This window comes from Protopterus annectens, chromosome 2.part1 (genome assembly GCF_019279795.1).
Source record: "Protopterus annectens isolate FY-2018-M chromosome 2.part1, PAN1.0, whole genome shotgun sequence".
NCBI classification, from domain to species: Eukaryota; Metazoa; Chordata; order Ceratodontiformes; family Protopteridae; genus Protopterus; species Protopterus annectens.
Window position 1 is genome coordinate 1863545307 of NC_056729.1, and position 9531 is coordinate 1863554837.

The window sequence follows — 9531 nt, forward strand, 5'->3', positions numbered from 1 at the left end:
CTCTTTCCCCACCAGAAAAACTCACTCAGGTTTTCAGAAGTTACCTGTTTTGGTGGGTACAGTCCAGTGAAGTTTGTTAGGGATACCCCTTTATATTTCCACCCTGGTGGCCACAGTGAACATGGATGCCTCCCAGTTTGGGGTGGGATGGGGTTTTGTTGGGACAGACAGTCCAAGGCATGTGGTCTCCAGAAGAGATCAGTTTGCATATTAATGTTCTGGAGATGTGGCCTGTCCTCCTAGCACTGTTGGCCTTTCAGGATTCCCCTTCCTCCTGGGATGATTGTGATCCAAACAGACATGTCTGTGGTTTGGTACATCAGCAAACCCAATCCTTTCCCCTTTGTTGAGAAGCAGTGAGAGTGTGGCATTGGATGATCTCTTCTGTCTGCTTTCTTTTGGCAATGCACATTCTGGGGAAGTCCAGTGTGCTTGTAGACAATCTCAGCAGGCCCATTTTGATGCCTCATGAGTGGTCTCTCAATCAGTTAGTGGTGGAGAGGATTTTCCATTGATGAGATCAACCTTGCTGCATTCTGTTTGCCTCTCCTGACAACAATAAATGCAGCAGGTTCTTTGCCCTGAGCACCCTCTGGGGAGTCACCAATGGATGCTCTAGTCCATGTTTGACCCTCTGGTCTCCTTTAAACCTATTTCCCATTCCTCTAATCCCCTGATTTCTACAGAAAACACTTCAGTTGAAGTGCAAAGTTATCCTCACTATCCCCTTTCAGCCTTGTCAGGTGTGGTTTCCCTTTCTTTGTTCTCATCGGCTGTGTCCACTTTGGGTACTGGACCCTAGTCCAGATCTAATCTCTTATCCCTTAGCAATGGCACACCTAGACATTGCACTCTTCAAACTAACCACATAGTTTCTACAATTTCACTAGTGGTTAGACAGCCCAGGCTTTCCTTCCTGGTCCACCAGATTTTGCTATTATCCCAGAAAGCCACCACAATTTTATACAAGAATGAATGGAAAAGATTTTCATGTTGGGACCATCAAAGAGAACTGGATATTTTTACTGTACCTATTCCTGCTGTCCTGGATTTCCTAGCTCTAATTTTTCAGAAAGAGCTAGTATTTCCACCGTCAAAGTTCAGTTAGCAGCCATCTTGAATTATCATACTGGAAACAATGCTTCTTCTCTAGTTTCATCCAAAGTATGCAAAGCTTTCCTTAAGGGCACTTTTATCCTTAGACCTCTAGTTAAAGACCCCACTCCACATAGGAGTCAAACACCGTTACTGTAGGGTTTAACTTAGGCCCCTTTTGAGCCATTGGCTAAGTTTGATCTCAAGTTTCTTTCTTGAAAAATGTTCTTTTTAGTGGTAAGTACCTCAGCAAAATGTGTGTCTAAACTCCGAGCACACACTTCAATTCACATATTTGGTTTTCCATAAAGATAAGAACTAATTACTTTTTCTGCCCTAAGTAACCTCTGAGATCAACATCAGTCTTGTCATCAATTTACCTGTTTTCACCCCTAACTTCTCTAACAAATGTGAATACATGCTTCATCTCTGAGATTGTACATAGCTTTGTTTTTATCTCCATAGAACAAAATACTTCAGAAAAACAGATCAGTTGTTCGTCTCCTTTGCCTCCAGCAGGTTGAGAAAAACAGTTTCCAAAGTTACTGTAGCAAAGTGGGTAACATTGCATTTCACTTCATTTGTTTAAAGTCAGTAAGGCCTTTCTTTGCCCAGACATCCTAAAGCTCACTCCACTAAATCCATGGCTACTTTTGCTTTATGGCCGATAACTTCTATTGATGACATTTGTGCTGCAGCCACTTGGTCCACTGCTGATACCTTTATTGCTCATTACAAATTGGATTTGATCTCCAAATATAAGGCTGCTTGCCTTTGGTTCTGCGATACTCCAAATCTCCTTCCATGAGGGCTGCCCAAGGTTAACGTAGCTGGGGACTCTGTCCCATCAGTTGAGGAATAAATGAAAACTGACACCATCAGATGTAAAAGTTATGTGCTCACCATAACTATGCGTCTGTGTTGCCTATTTTCATTCTTCCTCAACTTCCTGTTCTCCTTCCCCTTCCCTTTACCTCTGGGAGTGACCTGATGGTGAGTAAAGAACCACCATTCCATGTTTGAGCCCCTATCTGTCCTATTGATTTTAGTGAATAAAGAACCACCATTCCATGTTTGAGCCCCTATCTGTCCTATTGACTTTAGTGAATAAAGAACCACCATTCCATGTGTGAGCCCCTGTCTGTCCTATTGACTTTAGTGAATAAAGAACCACCATTCCATGTTTGAGCCCCTGTCTGTCCTATTGACTTTAGTGAATAAAGAACCACCATTCCATGTTTGAGGCCCTGTCTGTCCTATTGACTTTAGTGAATAAAGAACCACCATTCCATGTTTGAGCCCCTATCTGTCCTATTGACTTTCATTCCCTATTGGCTGTGGTTAGTCTTTCTACATTTGGGGCAGCAAACTTGATCTGAGGTACTACAAGGTTCTGAGGAGTTATAGGTAAAGGGAGGAGTGAATTATGGGTAGAGGAGGGACCTTGAGAGTTTGTTGTGAAAGTCTAAGTGAATGCGGCTGAGCTGGATCCTGGACCCATCAGTTGAGGAGGAATGAAAATGGACAACACAGATGAATAGTTATGGTGAGTACATAACTTTTACTTTTGTAAAGCAAGATGAACACTGTAGAGTACGCTCACTGTCATATTAGAACATTGTTTTCATGGTAACAGGCTGTGCTGTGTTAAGGTTTAAGCAGTTCCTTGTCACTGTCTGTACCACAAGGCACAATAACCAGAAACTGGTAGTCAGGATGGCAGCTGTTTTTTGTAAAACAAAAGATGCCAGCGTTTATCTTTACTTCAGCAGCAATGCTATAAATCTGAAACACCATGTGTACTTAACAAATGACTGATATGATGTTCACAATGCTGGGAATAACTCTGTCTTTTTGTATTTCTGCACAGGCTGTCATCGAATGAAATTGGAAGTGAAGGGGCAAAACACCTGTCCGATGCCCTAAATAGTCCAAACAATAAGTTACAGAAGCTAGAGTAAGTGCCTTTGTTTTTCTTCCGTTTACAGTACCACTGCTAGGACACTATGAATTATTTATCATTATGTGCATGTATGTTATACTGGAGAGTCATTTGGGAAGTTTTAAAATCGAAAACAGTTACACGAGAGAGAACGTCACACTGCACAGGAGTATATTTAAACTCTTACAAGTAACTGGTTTTATTTCATTCATTCCACAGCCAGTAATGGGTGAATATCTGCCGATGTGAGCAGCTGTGGTATATTCAGGCGAGCATAGTCAGAGTGTCAATATGCAGAAACCAGGAAATGTCATAACAGTCAAGTGTGCATCTCCCCTTACCTTGTTACTTAGTTGTTCTAAGGCTGTACTAGTGCATTGGTACAACATTTATTTTCTTACATATTGTAAGAAATTTTAATGTAGCTGTTCCTAGGTAGTTACTAGGCTATGTACACTAATCACACCTCTCAACCTCTTAGAGCACGAAATCTGTAAAAAGCCGTAAGGAAAAGGGTGACAAGTCCCAAAAATAGGGACAATTTTTAAAAATTGCTCTTACAAACCTAGAACGTTGATAGAATAACAAGTTTTGCAATAGCATCCATTTTCCGAAGGGTATGAAGTCTGAAACTCAAATGTCATTATTTTCTAACTTAACTGTTTAATGATTTGACACTAATTTGCCAAAAAAATCACAATTTTATGAAAAATGGACCAGAAATATGAGGCAAAAATCTGAACATGCTGCGAAAATCTGTACAATTGAGAGGTATGTGACATTAATATAATTGTAATATATAGTAAATGCTTGCAGTGGTAATACATTCCACAGAGCAATTAATCCTGATTCTTTAACTCTTCCTACCTTGGACTGGATGCTTACTAATAACCCTCTTCAAACCTACAATGTAGGGATCCTCCCTGATGATCTAAGTGACCACTCCCTAACCTACTTTATCAGATCTAAAACCAACCTTACTCATTCCAACTTTGCCAGGATTGTTCGCTGCAAAAAACAATTTAAACCTGATCTATTCCTGTCAAACTATAAATTTTACATATTTTACATATTCTTTATGTTTTTATGTTAATGTGTATCCATAATGACCTAGTATTATCAATGCAATAAATTTTGCAGACATGATGTCATTTCCTTGGCAACCAAAATGGTAACCAATACAACCATTTAACAAAATGGAGTATAACAGTCAGTATAAAAACACATTTCAACTCAATGGAGAAATTTATCATACAAGTCATTTTTTAAAAGTTTTAACCTAATAAAAATTTTACTAGCAATAAAAGCGCCATTTAAGGCAAATTATTCATACAACCATTTAAAAACTAATCTCAACGAGTGTAATCCAAAAAAAGGAAACCAAATATTGACAAAATAGAATGCAGGTTTAGGTTCTAAAGTAGCTTTTGTACCTTAAGGTAACCAAAAAGTTTACAGTTTCATTTGACCCAAGGCAATCTTATTAGAAACAAATCTCATTAGAAAAAAATCATTTTAAAAAAATAACCACCTTTTAAATCATATTAAAGGGTGCATACTGTAAGTAATCCTGTCTAAGGAGAATACGTATTGTATAAAGGCTAGCTTTTAAAGCTACAAAAGCTACTTTAGAACCTAAACCTGTTAGGTTAAAACTTTTAAAAAATGACTTGTATGATAAATTTCTCCGTTGAGTTGAAATGTGTTTTTATACTGACTGTTATACTCCATTTTTTTAAATGGTTGTATTGGTTACCATTTTGGTTGCCAAGGAAATGACATCATGTCTGCAAAATTTATTGCATTCAAAAAGTGCTCTTGGCGCTTCTTTTATTTGTCTGAAGAAGCTTCTGTTGCACAGAAGCGAAAACGTTCTTAATAAAATACGTTAATATTATTTATTTTGGCTCCTGAGTGCTCTTGGATCCGCTTCGCTTTACTGTTCAGTGGTTTTTGTTACTTCTTCGGCTTCTCTAGTATTATCAATAGCAATGTACATATCTATTATTAGCTAGGATGAGTTTTTGGAATTCTACATGTAGAATATAGACTACACTGTTATAATGAAGATTTGCCTATGTAACAAAGAGCCAAATAGTTTTACTTGCCCTTTAAGGGAATGTAGAATAAAGAAAGTAAGTAAGATTCAATAATGAGGAATTAATTAGGAAAAGAGCGGGAAATTAACTAATTAATCCTGCTATATATACCTGTGATTTTTCTGTAATGAATTATAACCTGAAGAAGCATACAGGAGTATGCGAAAGCGCTTGTGTTGTGTTTAATAAAGACTTTTATACTTTACTACATCGTGGTGATCTACGTTTTGGCTTTTTCCTGGGACTTTATTGGCTTTTCAAACTGAGATCCTTGGATGGTAATCACCTTTATTTTGCTGCTATTTCTATTTTTATTGGGTCAGCATTACTGTCACACGATGGAAGATACTCCTATAGAACTGGACTACAATCCTATGCCTAAAGAAAATGTGAATAAATGGAAGGATATCATGAACCAACAGATAAATCCTCTATTGAACTTGGATCTGGATAGATCCCTACCAACGGATACTTATACAGGTACTGTCATTGACCATAAATAATTTATCGTTAATCTTAGAGACTTGGAAAATAACATGTATAAGTTACACAAACTGGTATGGCAAAGACGACATCTGGAGGCTTGCCTTCACTTCGGTGTGATTCCCAGAGGGATGCGTATTCTGTGTATGCCAACCTATGGAGATACGCACCCTCTGCTATTAAAGCAATGGCAGGAACTTAATGTTGGCTTTAACAAACAATACATCAAGCTCCTTATAGACTATTTTACTCCTATAGAGCAAGAACTTGCTGATAGAGTGAAAGAACAACATAAATACTTGAATGACAACTTTAAAGGAGAATTATTCACCAGAAAGGTTGATGCTATGTACACACAAGTCATGACATTTAGCGACAGGCTCCAACAAACGAAACAGAAGAAATTACTTGGAGATTATAATGACTTTCAAACATGCCAGATTTTTATCTGGCTGAGATATAATGCTGCTCAGAGTAATTCTAATAATCAAGCTCTGTACAACGTATCGCAACCATTTCAAACTAAAAATTCACAAGCTGCCACTAGTTTGAATGGCAACTCCTCTCCTAACTCCACTAACTCTGTACATCTTACCAACGTCATTCCATCGACTGAGATAACGCAAGTAGAGCGCCAAGATGCAGGCGAAGTAACATTGATGGTAGACACACCGCCACCAAATCAATAAGGACTAAAACATAATGTTCTACAAAAAGGTGCGAGACCCAAGGAAGGCTCCACAGCTATGCAGAATGTTTTTTTACCTTTTCCAGTAAAGTTTTGGGCGTTGAATCGAAACAGATCAAGCAGTCGAGGGAGACGAAAAAGAAAGTACTCAGAAGAAAACATGGAGGTAAGGAGAAAGCAAAGGAATTGACTGATCTAACATTTAACTTATCTAGTCGTTCGTTGAATGAGTTTGAAACCTGCCTTTTAAATAAAGGCCTCTCGTTTGTTCCGTCACAGCAGAGTAGCATATCGGAGCTGCTGGTTGATCTACGCATGTTTTGTAGGAACGTTTCTCTAAGAATACTCTTTAAAGACAATAACAACTGTAACATGGACAATAGAAATCATTTTAAAAAACCCAGTATATTTATGCCTGATATGCCTAATGTTGTTAATTGTTTTTTTGCAAGTCTGTGAAAGTGAATTTTATCACTATTTTTCACATTCTCCAGATGTTGATAAGAAATATCGTATTTATTATAATGTCAGCTATAATGAAAAGATGGCACTTAAGAATCTATCGAAAGATAAAAGTATTACTTGTAAACCAGCTGACAAAGGTGGAGGACTTGTCTTGATGGACACCACCTTTTCTAATGAATTAATGATAGCAATGCTGTCTGATACAGACAAATATATAGCTATAAGTGACACTGAGCTTGATAGATTGATTTTCCAGGTACATGATACTTTATACGACATGGTAATGCGTAGGCAGTTAAATAAAGAATTCTATGATTACTGCCTCACAGAATGCCCATTAATTCCAATGATAAAGGGACTTCCAAAAATACACAAGCAACTATTTCCACCACCTATGCGACCAATAGTAGCAGGGAGTAAATGGTTGACAGAAAATATATCCATATACTTGGAGTCTAAACTGGGAGTTTTAGTAAAGAATGTACCGACCATATTAAGAGATACTCAGCAGTTACTGAAAGATCTAACTTCATTGGAACATGACATAGCTACAATACCATCCCTATTACTAGTTACTATGGATGTTAACAACCTTTTTACAGTAATACCAAATGAATATGGAGTAGAGGCGATAAGGGAAGTAATGTGTAGAGAAACCAGTATAGACAAGGATACACAATTACTTATAGGTACCTTGTTAGATCTGGTACTTAGCAATAATGTCTTTTCTTTCAATTACAAGCTTTATAAACAGGTATGGGGGGATGCAATGGGCACCCCCTGTGCCAATTCATATGCAAATCTTGTTATGTACAATTGGGAATATCACTATGTCTTCAATAGTATATACAAACAGAATATTATATTTTATAGACAATTCATAGATGATATTCTGATTCTATGGAGAGGAGATACTAACTTACTGTTAAAATTTTGTGAATATCTGGAAACAACTACTGAATTCCTAAGATTTACAATGGAATATTCCAGCAAAAGTTAATTATTTGGATATTACCATCTCAATAAATTTAGAGTTTAAACTTGAAACCAGGATATATAGAAAGAAATGCTGGAAGAACGCTATTCTACAATACAGCAGCATGCACCCAAGACATGTTTTTGTAAATATAGTTAAAAACCAATTCATGAGAATAAATAGACTTTGCAGTAATATACTTGAAAGAAACCAGGAACTATTAAATATGAGGAATCTATTTATTATGAGAGGATACCCTGTAAATCTAATAGAAGAGATTAGTAATAACATTTTATTAACAACTAATGAAGTACATAAATATACAGTTCATTATTCTGGGTATGAAATGGGTCCAAAAAGGACAGGGGCTAAATATCAATTTGAATTAGCACCAGCAACTTCTAGCCATCAGGATTTTGTATCTCATGTCCCGTTTGTAACCAGGTATACTAGTGACAACTATTATGTCACAGATATTATTAAAAGAAACTGGAATATTTTAATAGTGAACCAAGATGTTAAGAAAGTAGTGGGAAATAAACCTAGTTTTTGCTATAAGAATAGCAAGAACTTAGAGATTACTCTGCAATGATAAATTACACAAAGGGAATGAAATTGATAAAGAAAAATCAATAGGGACCATACCCTGTCATAAATGTAATATGTGCAAACATATTTTAACAGATAATCACTTTTATATACCAGATCTTGATCAACACTATTATTTTAATATACAAGCAACCTGTGAGACTACAAATGTTATTTACCTGGCAACATGCAAGGACTGTCAGGCATACTATGTAGGCCTAACTACAAGAAAATTAAAAAATCGCATCTACAACCATATATATGAAATGAGGAAACAAGTGTTAACTAATGCACTAGCCAAACACGTTAATGAATACCATAATCATGGTTTCTATTTTCGTGTTATAGATGTGGTTAGAAGAGCAAAAAGGGGAGGAGATAACATGACATATATTGAAAATGTTGAACTTGAATGGATGTTGAAGCTTAAAGCACATATACCCCCAGGATTAAATAGCATGATTAGCTTGAAACCTGTTTTAGCCATGAGATAAAAACATATATATGATGTTATGTATTCATGTTTTATATTTTAGGCACTACAAATTGATATTGTCTTTGATAGTGGTAAGGTCATCAATTGTAAAATATTAGATTATTGTAATTTATTACACATACTTATTTATATTATATAAATGTTTTTCATTGATTTTTTTACACAATATTTATTAATAATACCCTATTTATTATTATTATCTTTATGTCTATTGATTTGCTTGTCTTGATGGACATAATTATATATTACATATATATATATTTCTAAAAGAACTTTCATAAAAGTTTTTAAAGAGTTTTTTAAAGATTTTTTTTACTATGCATAGTGTTTTATATATGAAGTTGAATAATATGTTTGCATATATAGATATTTAATTATAAGATGCAGAGACAAATAAGAATAGGAAAAATGTGTTATAAATATACACTTTGAGAGATTTATATAACCACTTTCTATAAATTACATGTGCTTTCATGTCTAATTGAACAATATAGGTTGAATGATATATTACTACTATCATCTTTTACTGTTATATAAATTTTACATATTTTACATATTTACATATTCTTTGTTTTTATGTTAATGTGTATCCATAATGACCTAGTATTATCAATAGCAATGTACATATCAGCTAGGATGAGTTTTTGGAATTCTACATATAGAATATAGACTACACTGTTATAATGAAGATTTGCCTAT

The 9531-nt window shown here is 35.7% G+C and overlaps 1 long non-coding RNA gene across 1 annotated transcript in view; it reads left to right on the top strand.

The window, feature by feature from the left end:
* LOC122794804 overlaps window positions 1-3046 on the top strand; it is a 46198-nt gene extending 43152 nt beyond the window's left edge. The window contains exon 3 of the long non-coding RNA XR_006363705.1: window positions 2966-3046. This is a non-coding gene — a long non-coding RNA (uncharacterized LOC122794804). The remainder of the gene's footprint in view (window positions 1-2965) is intronic.
* The last annotated feature ends 6485 nt before the right edge of the window (window positions 3047-9531 follow it).